Source organism: Oncorhynchus mykiss, chromosome 12 (assembly GCF_013265735.2).
Source record: "Oncorhynchus mykiss isolate Arlee chromosome 12, USDA_OmykA_1.1, whole genome shotgun sequence".
Taxonomy (NCBI): Eukaryota; Metazoa; Chordata; class Actinopteri; order Salmoniformes; family Salmonidae; genus Oncorhynchus; species Oncorhynchus mykiss.
Genome location: NC_048576.1, coordinates 72,215,108 through 72,232,704, shown reverse-complemented (window position 1 = coordinate 72,232,704; position 17,597 = coordinate 72,215,108). Strand labels below are relative to the sequence as shown.

The 17,597-nt window shown below is 40.3% G+C and overlaps 1 protein-coding gene and 1 non-coding gene across 3 annotated transcripts in view; one reads left to right on the top strand and one right to left on the bottom strand.

The window, feature by feature from the left end:
* Positions 1 to 3,135: 3,135 nt before the first annotated feature.
* On the bottom strand, positions 3,136 to 3,207 carry trnat-cgu. The gene has a single exon. It is a non-coding gene; the product is annotated as a tRNA-Thr (tRNA).
* A 6,878-nt stretch (positions 3,208 to 10,085) lies between these two features.
* Positions 10,086 to 17,597, top strand: part of LOC110538248 (axin-1) — a 41,830-nt gene continuing 34,318 nt past the window's right edge. Inside the window, exon 1 of one of the 2 annotated variants that reach the window (XM_021624950.2) lies at positions 10,086 to 10,200. The gene's annotated coding sequence lies outside the window, so the exon portion shown is untranslated. Of the gene's footprint in view, positions 10,201 to 10,859; positions 11,133 to 17,597 lie in introns of those variants that run through there. The other variant, XM_021624949.2, reaches the window with a different exon arrangement.

Below are 17,597 nucleotides of genomic sequence, written 5' to 3'. Positions count from 1 at the left end.
AGACCTTTCTTCTGAAACTCGTCAGTCTATTCTTGTTCTGAGAAATTAAGGCTATTCCATGCGAGAAATTGCCAAGAAACAGAAGATCTCGTTCAACGCTATGTACTACTTCCATCACAGAACAGCGCAAACTGGCTCTATCCAGAATAGAAAGAGGCGTAAGAGGCCCCGGTGCACAACTGAGCAAGAGGACAAGTACATTAGAGAGTCTAGTTTAAGAAACAGACTCCTCACAAGTCCTCAACTGGCAGCTTCATTAAATAGTACCCGCAAAACACCAGTCTCAATGTCAACAGTGAAGACGTGACTCCGGGATGCTTGCCTTCTAGACAGAGTTCCTCTGTCCAGTGTCTGTGTCCTTTTACCCATCTTAATATTTTATTTATATTGGCCAGTGTGAGATATGGCCTTTTCTTTGCAACTCTGTGGTCTATGTTAGTTCATGTTTCAACAATAACTTGTTACAGAGGGCAATTGGTTTTGCAGCAAGGAGCACATACAACGTAGAAACATAAAAAAACACATTTGAATCACAAAGATACTAAATGTAAAGGTAGTACATACAATGCTAGTCATTAGTCATGGGTTGGCAGCCATCAATATAAATATACCAATATTAATGTTCAACATGAGCACTAGCAATAGTACAAAGCAAGGCCTACATAGAAGGTAAGTACATTTTCAAAAACATCAATTCAACATCATCATCATCAAAAATATGGGGACCTAAAACTAAACATAAAAAATGATGATTACATGATCATCATCATCAACATCATCACCCTCATCATCAGCCTATGTAATGGAATCCAATACAACAAAGCTAGTTGGGACATTAATCCAAGGGTACTGTGAAATGTATAGAGGAGAAATAGTTGGGTTAGTTAAATCTGATATATATTTTAGTTTAATCGGATATTCATTTTTGTTTTATCTGATATGTATTTTCTACACCCCCATAAGCACAATGATAGGAGATCAGTGCAAGAGCAATAAGGATTTTTAGGGGCATTATGATGGTGAAACTGAAACACAAGTGCCCCCAAAAAACCCCTCATTCTCCCTGCGGTGTTACATTTGAACTTCACTGGGCACCACCGCCTGTCACTAGTTTGACTATTTATTCTGTCTCAACATAACCACAGTATCACACAAACAAACATAAACTTGGGCTAATTGGTTTTAAGATGAGAGGGTGAGTCCCAGAAGCGGGACTTTGCGGGCCAGTTGGATTCTGATCAAACTCATCTCGCCCACAAGATCCCGTGACTGAGACCACACGGAGGCCACCTGACATTCTCATACACATGACAATTACTTATAGATACAATATTACATCATCCTCAGCTTTTGTCCTCAACTGACATTGGGTTATGGTCTAGGTTGGGGTTTTGTCTGGCTATAAAACAGATGACACACTTCCACTCACTGTTATTGAGAATGTGTCAGTGTCAGCCTGCTATAATAATTAGTCAATCTAGCTACATCCTACAATAAGGCTGATTTCATAAGAACAACGGCTTTACAGTAGCCTGCATATTTTATACAAATGATGTGATTACTGATTATGCAATCCTCATGATTTGAATCACTGTGCAATCCTTGAACATATCCTTTCATAAACTACACACTTGATTAGCATCAAGCTGACATTTCCTGTACAACTGGATTATAATGTGCACATTAATATCATATTGCTGCAATATACCCCTTCTGTATAGAATGCAAAACGACATGTTTTAATATACAGCTCTTGTGTGCATTTAGTGAATTCACTGGGCGTTAGTTGAGTCCCAGACAGTGTCTGGTGCTCCATAGAGAGTTCAGGTACTCTCAGACACAATCTGTCTGCTACTCTGAGAGACCACCCCTTGAAAAGAACAACACATTTAATACGACCTAAACCTAATATCAAAACAATAGCATTATCTAAACATCCACAGACAAGTTTAGCGTTCATTGTGCTATTCAAAATTATCCATAACAAAGTCCTATAATTATTAGATAATCGGAGTGACAGCAATAAGAATTACCCTCGCACCTGCTGGCCCTCCCAGCCCTGGTAGACAGACGACATGTCAGCCCCTCCGACCTCTCAAGCCAAACATCTTCCGTATGTCATGGATATAACATCGCTTTAAACTTACCATGATAATATCAGACCAGTCAGCAGGATAGGAAGGAACGACTGTCTGATTTTATCTGTTGTTGTTTCTTTAAGTATCCGTGCTCCTAGTGGTGAGCTCAGCAGTGTCTGGCGGATTTGACTCAATGCATTAAAATAAAATCTCGATTACCAGCGCCTCAAATATTGCTTCGTGGTCACGCCACGGGGTAAGAGAGGCCGTGAAGGGGGTGAAGCAGTCTTAAAAACAGACAACAGCAATATGGCATTTATCCAAATATATTTGTTTTTGTTGTTAATTATAGGCTGTTGGAATTCAGAAAAACATTCTAGGGGGGGTCGTATCAGAGTCAGAGATGGCGTTGTCCTGCGTTGTTTTCTGCAGCTATCGGGGGAAAGTTTGGCATATGCTAGGTCTACTGTAAATGGAATTATGAGTTTTATTTTCCTGAAAGTATTATACAAATATTGAAACAGGGAAATGTATTCCTCGAAATCTATGGAACTTAACACTGTTTTGTGCGTTTATGGTGCCCAGAACAGGGCTCCGCGCGCGCCAAAAGATTGTCACAATAAGGATAATGATGAAAGGGTTTGAAAATGCAGATGAAATGGAATGTGACAAAAACAAAACATTACGTTGTTTTAATGTACAATTCTTACAAAAGTCCCCATGTCTCTTTTAAAATATGAATATATTGCGCAATTTAGCACACTAATTTAGGCAGTTGCTGCCTATATGTCACGTTTCACTCTAGCTACAATGTTATGTACACATTGTAAAGGAAAGATCGTATGGACGCATTAAAAACATTAGTGTTTGCTACCCCCTATTGATGGTAAAGTAGTCCCACACAATGTTTCAAAAGTCATGTATGCAGTCGAAGTGAAAATCAGCAAAAATGTGACTGTTGTGACTAATCACGCTTTCCATTAGAAATTCTACTTCGAGTATGGTAATGTTACATAGATCTTTGATTTAGCAGAAATGGTATTGATAATCTCCTAAAAGGCACGGACGGGGTTCGAACCCGCGATCTTCGGTTTACGAGACCGACGCCTTACCACTTGGCCACCGCGCCTGCGCTGGTTAGCGCATGAAAGAGTGTTCCAAATCTCATGTAGACGTACATGTTACACAGCGAACTCGTGGTGGCCCCATGCAGTTAAATTCCACTGAATTTCTTAAATTTAGAATCATTTTTTTCATGGCTTATGCCGTGTGCATGTATTTTTTTGTATGTTCTACACTCAAACTATTTAAATTGGAAATAGGTCATGTTAGGTCAAGACAGAAGTAACACAATTTCACTTGAAAGGGAGTAGCTAGTAGGGCCCCTAACAATGCATGTCAAATATAATGTATTTTAGCATAGGCCTATTTAAATGAACTGTCACTTTGGAAGTGACATTTGGTTTGAGTAAAAAAAAAGAACAAGGAAAATAAAATGTTTTACATGAACCACAAGGGGAGGCTATTACACTGCAATGTCTTTCATTACTTGACAAGGCTAGCTAGTACACACACGCTCACACACACAAACACACACACACAATTTATGCAATAAACAGTCAAATTAAAATTATTATTCAATCAGCTTTTTATATTTAAATTACCCTTCAAAAATGTGATATTCAATCAGGTTTTCATTGTTGCAGACATGGGACACATTTGTCACAACATTTTAAGAATGACCCAGCTAGTAATGTAAAATGAATGTAATTGCGATTGGCCAAACATTTATATATTTTTTAGGTGCAGTGAAATATGTTGTTTTACAAGGTCAGCCATAGTATTACGGCGCCCTTGAATGCCTTGTTCAAGGGCACATTGACAGATGTTTCACCTCGTCGGCTCAGGCATTCAAACCAGCAACTTTCCGGGTTACTGGCCCAACGTTAACACGTCTGTAATTTGTGCTCAAAATACTTATTGAGGCCTAAACAGGAATGCAGAAACGACAAGACACTTAAGCAGAAATGCAATATAATCTGTAAAAAATAATGTTTTGTTAACGGCAGTGTGTGTTCTGTGCTGTTGCCAATGTGTTCTTAGAGGCACAGATGGTTTGGTCAGCTGAGTTACACCAGTTGTTTTACTGGGTCCTTTAATCTTCTCTGTCGGTGGGTTCTTTGACAGTGGGAGTGGGCTTCAGTCCTACAGCCTGGAGGGAGGAATAAACAAACACCTTTGGGAGAGAGAGAGAGAGAGAGAGAGAGAGAGAGAGAGAGAGAGGAGACAGACTGCTAGTGATGGGGGAGGGGAGAGAGGAGAGGGAGAGTCATGAGACAGGAAATGTAAGCGTGAGATGTATCCTTATTTTCAGACTGTTAATTGCAGAACACTGGGAACAGACGGACTAACATTCAAATTGAATTGCCTTTTCTAGGGGGTGGGGGGGGGGGGGGGGGGCGGGGGGGTGTTACATTATTACTGAGGGTACATCGTTATAGAAATACAAATCTGTATACTGTAGATAAATGTAAGTGTTATTTCTGAGACTGGGAAAATGCACCCCAGAAAAGCTAACGAGTTGAACTGCTCTACGGTATTGATAAGGATAGTCAGTACATTTGTATTGCCTCTACATTTAGGGATATAATATGCATGAGGCTGGTGGAGCTCTCACTATCTTCTTCTTCCCCAAAACCTCAGAGAGAAATGCTTGCCTTGGGGCTTTCATTTGATCAGATATCCTAGGGGTTGTTTCAAAGGCTTTCCAAAATGAATAAGACTCATTACCATTGGGAGTGAGTCAGTGTTGAAAACCAACAGATGTTGTGGATGAAACCTTGACCTGCTTATCCCTAATCATCAGTACCTAGAGACGAACAAAAGCTTGCTCTGTTTTATGTTAAACTATTCCTGAGGTTTGCTGGTGCTAACATTGTCTTTATTACACTAGTGTTGGCTTTTATGCTTAGTATGTATAGCAAGCAACTATACTGAGCCATATTTAAAACAAAAAATGAAATCTAAAAGCACGAGTTGTGTTTAGTTTGTCTTTGCTTGCTACATCACCGCACAGGCATGGCCAACATAAATAGAACTTCCACCACAGCTAATGAAGTCCCAAATAGTTGTGATTGTTTCGGAAGTAACATGAGCAGAGTGATTTGAGAAGGACAATAGAAATGCAATATGTCATGATGCAATGTTCAGGACACAAATGGTTTGAATGAGCTCTGCTCCTGCCATAGTGTCTATGACATACAGAATGTGTCAGTCAAGATTAGTTGTGGAGGGTGTCTATTGTTTGTTTCCGTGCTCGTTGTTTTGTTTGTGACTGAATTGTAGGTTGAGATTAAAAGTGACTGCAGCTGCTGGCTGCTACTTTGTCCCCTGCTGATCATTGGTGGAATTTCATTGTGTGCGGTTTATCTCAGGGTTACATGTTCTTTAGTCTGGGGATGCTGATAGGTGCAGGGCTGCCCAGTTGGTGAAATGAGGTGAAAACAACACCAATAGTAGGAGATTATTTGTTAGTTCACAGGAATTGTGAAATCCATAAATACAGGGTATAAAGTGGTGAAGCGTGGAAAGTTATGGAATTTGTGGATTACAATATTCATCAACCACAACCCAAAGCATTTCTATGAGGCCTAAATTATGATCCTTGAGCTAAAAAAAAAATATTGTTAAAACAGTAAAAATTGGTAACAAATCTGTAGCTCACTAACCAAATTCAGGATAAGAAAGTCACTTGTATAATGAGGATGGATCTTATTGCATACAGTAGTGACTCCCCACAGACATCAATACATTTGAGTCATTCTTATCCAGAGTGACTGCACACATTTTTGTACTGGTCCCCTATGGGAATCAAAACCCACAACCCTGGCGTTACAAGCTCCATGCTCTACCAACTGAGCCACACAGGACCCTGAGTCAACATCTATTCCACGTTGGTTCAATGTAATTTAATTGAAATGACACGGAAACAACGTTGATTCAACCAGTGTGTGCCCAGAGGCTAGAATCAACAAACACAGCAACACACAAGTTACAGTGCCGTGCGAAAGTATTCGGCCCCCTTGAACTTTGCAACCTTTTGCCACATTTCAGGCTTCAAACATAAAGATATAAAACTGTATTTTTTTGTGAAGAATCAACAACAAGTGGGACACAATCATGAATTGGAATGACATTTATTGGATATTTCAAACTTTTTTAACAAATCAAAAACTGAAAAATTGGGCGTGCAAAATTATTCAGCCCCCTTAAGTTAATACTTTGTAGCGCCACCTTTTGCTGCGATTACAGCTGTAAGTCGCTTGGGGTATGTCTCTATCAGTTTTGCACATAGAGAGACTGAAATTTTTTCCCATTCCTCCTTGCAAAACAGCTCGAGCTCAGTGAGGTTGGATGGAGAGCATTTGTGAACAGCAGTTTTCAGTTCTTTTCACAGATTCTCGATTGGATTCAGGTCTGGACTTTGACTTGGCCATTCTAACACCTGGATATGTTTATTTTTTAACCATTCCATTGTAGATTTTGCTTTATGTTTTGGATCATTGTCTTGTTGGAAGACAAATCTCCGTCCCAGTCTCAAGTCTTTTGCAGACTCCATCAGGTTTTCTTCCAGAATGGTCCTGTATTTGGCTCCATCCATCTTCCCATCAATTTTAACCATCTTCCCTGTCCCTGCTGAAGAAAAGCAGGCCCAAACCATGATGCTGTCACCACCATGTTTGACAGTGGGGATGGTGTGTTCAGCTGTGTTGCTTTTACGCCAAACATAACGTTTTGCATTGTTGCCAAAAAGTTCAATTTTGGTTTCAGCTGACCAGAGCACCTTCTTCCACATGTTTGGTGTGTCTCCCAGGTGGCTTGTGGCAAACTTTAAACAACACTTTTTATGGATATCTTTAAGAAATGGCTTTCTTCTTGCCACTCTTCCATAAAGGCCAGATTTGTGCAATATACGACTGATTGTTGTCCTATGGACAGAGTCTCCCACCTCAGCTGTAGATCTCTGCAGTTCATCCAGAGTGATCATGGGCCTCTTGGCTGCATCTCTGATCAGTCTTCTCCTTGTATGAGTTGAAAGTTTAGAGGGACGGCTTGGTAGATTTGCAGTGGTCTGATACTCCTTCCATTTCAATATTATTGCTTGCACAGTGCTCCTTGGGATGTTTAAAGCTTGGGAAATCTTTTTGTATCCAAATCCGGCTTTAAACTTCTTCACAACAGTATCTCGGACCTGCCTGGTGTGTTCCTTGTTCTTCATGATGCTCTCTGCGCTTTTAACGGACCTCTGAGACTATCACAGTGCAGGTGCATTTATACGGAGACTTGATTACACACAGGTGGATTGTATTTATCATCATTAGTCATTTAGGTTAACATTGGATCATTCAGAGATCCTCACTGAACTTCTGGAGACAGTTTGCTGCACTGAAAGTAAAGGGGCTGAATAATTTTGCACGCCCAATTTTTCAGTTTTTGATTTGTTAAAAAAGTTTGAAATATCCAATAAATGTCGTTCCACTTCATGATTGTGTCTCACTTGTTGTTGATTCTTCACAAAAAAATACAGTTTTATATCTTTATGTTTGAAGCCTGAAATGTGGCAAAAGGTCGCAAAGTTCAAGGGGGCCGAATACTTTCGCAAGGCTCTGTAGGTTATTCTTACTTTTCTGCTCTGCCAGGCCCTTATTATAAATGCCAAGCACCTGCCTATAACATCCAGGATATATCACACTCTCCAGTAGCCAGAGCTCAAGGTTCTGTCCAGAGCTCAGTTGGTACAGAAAATGAGGCTCTGGCCTTGGACATCCTGATCCACACAGGAGGACATTCATCCTAGCAGTCATTACAATCCATATCCATTGTCCATTGCACTTCTGTTGATAGGATTTTGTTCAGTGACTTTAACTAGGCTTTTACTGCCCATTATGGATGAAGAACAAAGGCTGCAGAACATCTAGGCTTTATAGTAAAGAACAGGTATCTGAGGCATGGAGAATGTAGGGGAACATTTGAAATGAGACTGAAACAATGGTGCCTGCTCCCGTGGAGTTTGTAATGTCATACAGCATTGATTTTGTGCTCAGAACAGCTCCGTAAATCTGTAAACAGAATCGTAAATCAATTCAACCCTGAGAGCTATTTCTTAGCCTGAAATTACATCATTATGAGGCATTTTTATTCATGTGACGAAACACCAAGAAACTCACTTTCTCCCTCTGAGAATAAGACAACTATTTAATGTAGCTATCTTTTTAATAATGCATTGCTCCTTGTTATAGACACACTGGCCAAACTGCTATTTGATAAGCAGGGCTTGTTTTTCCATTCATGAGGGGAAATATGGGAGGGAGTGTGTCCATGAAAACACAGTCGGCTTCAAATGAGAAATCCACCACTATGGAATATTACCTGATACACGCACAGAGTACAATATAAAACACTTGTGTGGCCAGAAGTCTTAGCACTTGTAGTTTATTTTGTCCAAACGAAGGTCTTTGAGTGTTTGTCTCTGTGGTCAGACAATGTCGATGTCTTCATTTGTGTACGTGGCGGGGTAATGTTTGCTTTGTATTTTTGCCGTAGTGGATCTGTTTGACGAGTCTCTCTGATGTAGTGAGGACGTCATAGTCAGAGAATGTGCAGAGAATGCTGGGAGGTGGCAATACGAACAAAATCAAACACAATATAGAGAGGACAATATGTTCCTAACACACCCATGCACACACAGACTATTTTGTCAAATGTGCATCTACAGTACTATAATAGTCACTTCCACCAAATGAAAGATTTGTAGACTGTACTTTAGCTCTAGATTTTGTTTCTTCTCTAATCCATTTGTTCAGGTAAAAATACAAAAAAACGTCAGGCAAAACTTTAGATCAAATTTCCTCTCCGTGAATATTTCCTCTCTGTAGGTCTGCGTTCCGCTGGGGGAGTGTTAGAGAGAATCTGCAGGATGAGAAGCAAAGACAAAATAAATCCTTGTGTCCATGACAACTTACAACTCATCTTCGATGAAAATTTTTCTCCCCAAGTCAGGACTTGACTGCTCCAACACCTCACCCCTCCCGAACATTAATCCTGGCTCTCCTTGATACCACTGGCCAGCTGTTTGTCCTGTGATGCTCTCTTCTTTTTAAGAGTTACATGTCTTTGAGCTTTGTAGCTTCTCTTGTTTCTATTACAGATGCTGACCAATGTGCCCAAAGGAGCGAAAAGATAACCACTGAAATCAAGCGAAAATCTGAAAGTAAAATTTGTTTTAGTGTGGCGCAATCAAGGCAAATGCAAGTGGCAGGCGACACCATGGATGTTCGTTGGGGTAGTGTGAATGGAAAATCGGTCATTGTGGGAAGGGTTTGTTGAATCTGACCCTGGCTGCTACAAGACAAGCAAGTGTGAAATTCATATGAAAGGTAAGCAGCTGATAACGCTATACAACAAAGGCAATAATCATCTCTCCCCCTTTTCCCCAATGTTCTTTTCACTACTCTCATCTGCTTATACCTCTTCTCAGTGGCTGTTGTGTGTTTTGTGGCATTTCGCAATCTTCACTTTCCATTAAACACATGCTAGCTTTGATCTAAAAAATAACCCAACTTCAGATTGTATAACAAAGCACAGCTATTTCCACCACTCTCCATGACTAGAGAGTTTATTTTTTAACCAGACTGGATAAAACCAGACTGGATTGCGGAAGAGGACTCCGTTCAGCTTTGTTTGTTCAAAGCCACTTTCATTTTTGTAATTGTCACCCCTAAGTCTCATCACAAACTGTGATCATATCTGCTAATAGTAAGTGGGCTATTTCTAATGTTTACCAAGCAATTAGTTGCAAATCACTCATGCCTGCGGGGTCTGTTGCTATAGTTACAATAGGATTCTGCAGACTATCATCTGGTCCTCGCATCCTCCAATGGGGTTGCAGTGAAGAAGCTGCAACATGAAGTAAAGATGCACATCTTTCAGCAATCCACTAGTAAGAAACAGAAACAGGTTCATGAGTATAAGAAAGTAGTCGAGAGTGGCAAGCAGGCGACTGCGCCCAGTCATGGCGGACCAGAGAAATCAGAACCGACGACACACTCAGCAGGAGAGCCAGGTGAGAGCTTCGACCATTTTTGAGACTTAACTGGTTATTGTACGAAAAAAGTACTTTACGGAACAAACAAAAAAACTGTGACAGTAAAACAAGATTATCCTTAAAATCGAGTCTCCGACCATAAAAGAGGGAAAAGAGTCATGTGAGTGGGGTGTCAGAATGGATGAAGAGCGTTGTCGGGATGAAAGCAACAACAAAAACGTAGTCAAAGGCCTCTCAGAATTGTTTTGGTTTCAAATGGCGCGATCATAGAACTCCAGCTGAGCCCTTGTTTACTTACGATATGTTTTTTTGCTCTCGGTTTTCGTACATCGGAAGAACGGAAGAACAACAAAGTCGGATTGGTTGGATCAAGCGTTTGTGTCTCTACCTTAGTTATCCGTAAAATTTGTGACTGAGACTGTACGGGTGACAACAAATTGGCCTAGATCAATCAAAGTCCTCTAAATCTCATTACTCGGAACATCTGACAGAAAGATGTATTCAATAGACCCTATTGAGGAGCTTTGAATTCGGCCTTCCACACATCAAAGGCCTCAGTGCTGAGATTAATTTTTCCTTGGAATCGCTATTTTTTGGAGAAAATTTTGAAATGTGGTCAGTGAATGTGCGGCGAGGTAAAGGAGAGCGGCCAATGCTGCTTGTTTTGAGCTGCCCCCCTACCAGGCAGCACATGAGCCTGTCGATATGGCGGTTTGATATCAGTCAGAAAAGAAGAACCCCCACAACAATCGCAGAGGGGGCCGGGACGGAGAGACAAGAACAGAGTAAGAGAAGGGAGAAAGGAAAGAACCATCGACAGATGAACTCAGTTGTGATTAAAGATGGCGGCTCTGCATACCGCAGACTGCGTAGCGCGGGACGTGATCCATAGCAAGACAATCGGAGCCGTCTGCATTTCAGCAGAACAAAAACAAGCATCGCGTAACAAGGTAAATTCAAATGGAGGTGGTAGTTATACTGTCTGCACAGCTTTGAACCTTTGAGAGCGATGGCTGCTTTTGCATTGTTTATCGCTCCATTTCTTTGTCATTTTGAAACAGTTTCCGTTTTTTTCTGTCCCAGATGATCTCGCTACTGTCACGGGCCTCCTTGTTTGCCAAGGCAGAGCACATCAATTGTTTTGACTGCTTGAAGTGCATCCCAAGCCCAAAATACTGGGCATAATGACAAGCTTTCATGCCTAATTTCATGTGCATTTGTCCAACCCAACAGATCTTCTATGATCAGAGGACTTTCGCCATTGGGTGCACGGCCACCGCTGCATGTCTCTTCAGGGTTCCATTCCATAACAAACAAAAAGCAGACAGAACATGTAGTTATATTATATGCATGTTTCGAAGAGTAGAAACTATAAGTAGTAATATAAACTCAAGACGGCAAATCGTTTAATCCTCTGTGCCTAATCCACTCTTGGGTTTGTTAGTCACGATATATTCAGCAATGACAAAGAACATCAGCAGGACTCCAGAATACATTTTCGGACAGTCTTTCGGGGGTATTGCTCTTTTAAGACGTTCAAGCACTAAAAAGAGCAGCATATCAACACACCAAAGAGACACTCTTTCTTTCAAGTCCCTTCTATTCAAGCAACTGAATTATTCTTGACCAAAGCTTGCACTGTGGTTCAACGTATCAGCCGCCGAAAACATTTGTCCGTGTTTAATTTCATTGAGTCTTGTTCATAGTTTTTTTTTCATGAGAACCTTGAGACAAATACATTTTATTTTATTTTATTGCTTTTGTTCTTATGCAAACTTCATTCTTTGTGAGTGACTTGAAAACTACTGGTTTTGAAAACATGATATCGCCTTGTGTGTACAAAGAAATGGAGCATTCATTTTTAATGTATAGATGGGCTATTGTCAAGTGAAGAGGCCTCACCAGAGATAAGCCTATTTCAAGCAAGGCCTACAAAAGGGAGTGAAAATCCACATTGGCAGCTGGAACAAAAGGCAATAGAAAAGAAGAACTGGGGATGTATTAAGTTGTTAAGATTATTCTATGAAAGGAAGCCTGCATCATTCCATTAGATGATTGCAATCATGTTTTTTATCCTATCACGAAGGAGAGGAAACACAAAACATACTGATGAATGTGCTTTTTAATTCATCGTCATTAGTTTTCATTGTCTGTATTTTAACCTCAAAACCCCATTATTTATCTTGGTTTATCCTAATTCAGTCCAATGATAATGCAAACAAATTAATCACATCAAGTAACAAATGTGAAATGAAGGATTTATTCATGTTTATTAACAAAAATGACAGTGTATGCATTGTATGTATGCTTTGTCCATCCCATCTCTGCATCTTAAAACTGTTCGTAGTGAAGCTAGAATGGTGGCAATTACTATATTTACAGTAGTATTGAGTCGCTGCCTATTTTGAAAGATCCCTCTACAGCCAACTGTGGTTCTCCAGAGCAGTGTGAGAGGAAGTCAAAGGAACATCTGCAGGTCTCATTCTGTTCCCTCTCAATCTCCATCGGGCGTTATGGCTGTCATTGCCTGTTTATTGAAAGCTTGATCCGCATATTATTCAGTCACAGCCACTGAAATAGTTGGAACAGAACTTGAGCATTTTGAATGGGTACATGAATTAGTGGCATACAGCTGAGAGATCAGAATGTCTTTTGTCTTCGTTCCTGCTGATTAGGATGTAGGAGTGATTGTCCAGCATGTCCTCAAAGGAAGTTAGAAACTCTGAAATAAAAAGCAATGAATCAAGTAAGTAGGCGTAAGTGTAAAGTACATGTGCACAGTATTCTAAACTGGGTCGTAAATGCCATACACAAAATAGGAGTTTATGTGTCTGGACTTTTGGCAAAGTGGTATATAGCATGTTGGGTTGGCAAGCATCATGTAACTACAGATCCCATTCTCAATACTCTCCACATTTCTACAGCAATGAATAATGTGTCACATACTGAAGGAAAATAGAGAAATAACTCTGCAGTCAGTAAATTATCCCAAAAAGGAGTGAAATTGCAAAAGAAAGGCATGCTCGTTGTTGCTTCATTACATTTCAGCTGTTATTCTGGGATGTGACCTTTAACATAGTCACTTTCAAACTTGCACATTGGTCGTTTTTTCCCCCCTAACCAATGAGACTTTACTATCTTTAAGCAAACACAGCTCTCAGATGTGCAAATGAGATAAAATGGGTAGGCCCGTGGGAGAGCCCTGAGATTTATTTTGGATTTACAGGAAATGTGTCTGGAAAATGAGAAGCTAAGCAATCTTAAGGAGAGGAGGAGGAGATGAAATTGAAATACCACTTGCTATGCGGAAAGCTCATTTCATGTCAACACGGTCTAAGACAGTGTATGAATCCCCTGCGTGGCCTGGCCCAGGCTCCATTCTTGTGTGATATAACTCACTGGAGGGATCCCTGTAGAAGCATTTTCATCTGCTGTAGGTGAGCAGATGGCTGGGTCACAGACAATGGAGAACATGAAAGACACCTAGAGGCCTGGTTTAGGTTACCTTATCATCTTCGGCAGCTGTGAATTGCAGCACAGGAAATCAAGTGCGCCATAGCCCATTGGTGGCAAATGTTTAAACTGCTGTTAATTCAGATATGAACATTTTGACTTCTGGTCTATGAGACACAAATAAAGATAGAGTATTCCGTTGCGTGTACCTGTTCGTTCTATTCACTTGTAACACGATGGATCTCAGTTCAGTGAATATCTGACTATGGGCTCAATTCAATCAAGCTCACATTGCAGTGGCATAAACATGCTTTTCCACACTAGGTAGTCCCCCCCCCCCCCCCCCCCCCCCCCCCAATTCTATGTCAGGTCTGATTGAATCCCAAGTTTTACTTGGTTTTTACCACTAATGCTAAAAGGCCTCATGTTAAATTATAACTCAATTCATAACACGTACTATGTTGACGGTAAAGCAGTAGGGATGATTAATTGTCCATGAATATTCTCTTGCAATAAAGCAGTATGGTATTTTGCATGCACAGCACAGCAACTTTGTAAACCTTGCACTTTCCACACCGCATGCATACAATATGTTGATAGTGTACCTACAGATAATACATATTACTTGGACCATTACAATGGATTGAAGGAATCATCCATGAGTATAATATAAACATTGCATTATTGTACCCAAAGGTTTGTCTCCTGATAATTCAGAGAGGAAGACAAATTAAAGCATAGCGGAAACCAAGATATATTCCTCTGTATTGCATCACTTTGCATTGTTTCACGTGTACAGAAGAATCATCTACATTTCAGACATAGTTTAACAAAGGCATTCAAAAGGAAATCCTCCCTATGGACAGTACATGTCCCTGTTTTAGGAGCTAACTACCACCATGATGTAATGATGTCAGGTTAATGTGTAACGTAGAGGGTATGATAGGGTTGGGACATTGTATCTGATGTCCTGACCACCTTACTCATGCTATTCTCTAGCTCTGCAACATGCAATGGTAGGATATTTGACCATTTAACTGTTTGTTGATCTCAAAGTGATTCTATTACAAGCACCAAAAGGCTCCATTTTTCCAATTATACTTATGAGAATAATGTGTAATATTGCTACGTGAAGTTATGTGAATACTTATAAAGGAAGTGACATCATTAGTTACAAGTAGAGACAGTTGGATGGCATGGTGTCAATAAGAAAGCGAGAGCAAGTGCTTGGTTAATGAATGTGTTTTATTTACACTTTGGGATCTATTTTAACAAACTAACCTCTAACATAAATCTAAGCGCACTCAAGTTGTGGGTGTGTCAGAAATAGTTTGGCTATTTTGACAGTGGGAATTATGGGCGCAGGTTGTAGGTGTTACGAGGGCTTGACCACTCACTAGCCAATGAAAAACTGCTCCGAAGCCTTTTGTGGTTGCTTTAAATTGTGTATTTATGGTGTTTGGTGTTCTGTTGTCATGAACTCCGGCAGGAGAAAATGTTCGTCCTATTCGTGAAAGATAGGGCTACTAGTTTATGAAATAGCATAGAGTATAAATAACTCTAGAGTATAAATAACATAGGGTAGTAACACTATAGTAGTCCTAGTTATGACAAATGTTTATGTATCCAAATTTTCATATGCCTTTTAAAAAAGGTCATGTCCTTCAACATGGGAATGTTGCATTCAAATTTCGGTAGCCTTTAGCCCAAATTGCATTGCATATTATTTTTCAACTAAATGATAAACGAGATACAAGCAGACTTTTTTAACTACTTCATATTTCTAAATAGGCTTCCTACACATAACTACTTGATGTTTCTAAATAGGCTTCCTACACATAACAACTTGATGTTTCTAAATAGGCTTCCTACACATAACAACTTGATGTTTCTAAATAGGCTTCCTACACATAACAACTTGATATTTCTAAATAGGCTTCCTACACATAACAACTTGATGTTTCTAAATAGGCTTCCTACACATAACAACTTGATGTTTCTAAATAGGCTTCCTACACATAACAACTTGATGTTTCTAAATAGGCTTCCTACACATAACAACTTGATGTTTCTAAATAGGCTTCCTACACATAACAACTTGATGTTTCTAAATAGGCTTCCTACACATAACAACTTGATGTTTCTAAATAGGCTTCCTACACATAACAACTTGATGTTTCTAAATAGGCTTACTGACATCTTTCATTCAATGGGCATCGCATGTGTCTAAAGTTTTTTTAAGGGACCTGGAAATAAATATTATCCAAAAACTGCTCCCAAAAGTGATATTTTAATATAACATTGGTGATATGCTATTCTATTGATTTGGATACCGGGTGCCTCCGCAGGCTAATTCCATGCCATAGACAACGCCCTTCTGCTAAGACCAGCTTTTGGTCTGTCCTTAATACCCCCACAGTGCTGCCTGAAATTGGCACTTTAGTGCGTGTTTTTAAGGACACACCTCAAATATTTCCACCCTTCCCACCTCAGCGTAAGCGAGCTGATATAAGACAGGTAAATTACCGACCCTGGCGCAATGGTTTGAAAAGAGCAGAGTGCCTGCTTTAAGAGGTTGAAATTGCACAATATTGTGCATTTGAGAATTGTGCTGGGTTTAATGGCCGCCGAAAATAGAGCCCTACACCTTTACGAGGCTGTCATCGTGACATGTGCTGTGTCACGTACCATTCTGTTCCTGAGCTGGGTTTATGGTCAGGGAGGGCCTTGAAAACTAGTTAATACTACTTGAGACAGAAAGACTGTGACATGGTGTCATGATTTTAAAGGTCAAGGAGAGACTGTTAAACTCCCTAAGTATATGGTAATGGTGGTACGTAAAAATCTCTTGCCACCCCTAACTTGATGTGTACCCCATCTTTATTTTTGTTACTGCACTGTGCTTTCCCTTGCATATCAACTGTGTATTCCAACCAAACCTTGTAATTCAGGTAACAAGATTTGCCATACCTGCAAAGCAAATGTGATTTCGTATAACACAAGGGTTTGTTGGACCTTCACTGTACATTTGCCGCTGAGGAATTGGCATTGTTCAGAAAAGTTAGACTGATGCCGGTTACACTTGTGATTACACACTCAGTGGAGTTTTCCTTATTCAAACTTGTTCTGAGGGCAGGACAGAAGACAGCCCTTACTGTCAATAACACACCCACCCCTCACTAGCTTGTCAGCTGCCTTGTAGAGGGGGCAGGTACTAGCAGCCTGCACCTGTCATGTCATTTGTCAATCAGTCCCAAGGCCAATCAACAGGTAGCTGATAGGCATCTACAGCTGCCAGTCGCAATCCCTACACATCATAGTAGAGGAAAACTGCAGAACACAGCTGTCAAATGATTCTAATAGTTTGCTCTATGGGGGGAACATGATGTCCATACGTTATGTGCCGACATCGATATAATGTCAAATGAACGTGGCCACAAGCCAAATAAAATGTATGTAAGGGTTAACGATTATTCGAAGGCAGCTTCAATGGCTTTATGTAATACTTTATGCAAGACTGACCAGAATTGCAAAAGTAGTTCCTCAATCTGTGTAAATCGTTTCTCTTGCTGGTCAGCTAGTGTTGAGCTGAATTGGTATTCCCTGGACTCCCGGAGCCCTGGGGTTTGTTCGCTGTGGGGGGCCCAGCGATCAGGAAGACCAGGGAGAGGGCTGTGTGTGCAGCTGCTGATGGCATCTGATGGGAGATCTGCTCTGCCGTTTCCACTCAATTTGGGAACACTGCTACAGACCTTGTGCTATTATTCACCAGGTTATGTTGAAATAGCCCCTTATCTGGATGACAGTGCTACATAGCTGAGAAATATTGAAATAAACACAGTCTTGAGTTAAAAAGGGGTACAGCAGTACGTCTCCTTCAAGGTGCTGTTTCTGGCAGGTTTTAGATATTATTTTGAGATGCTGGTTTATTCTCTAAATAATGGCCTAAATTCATTTGATGT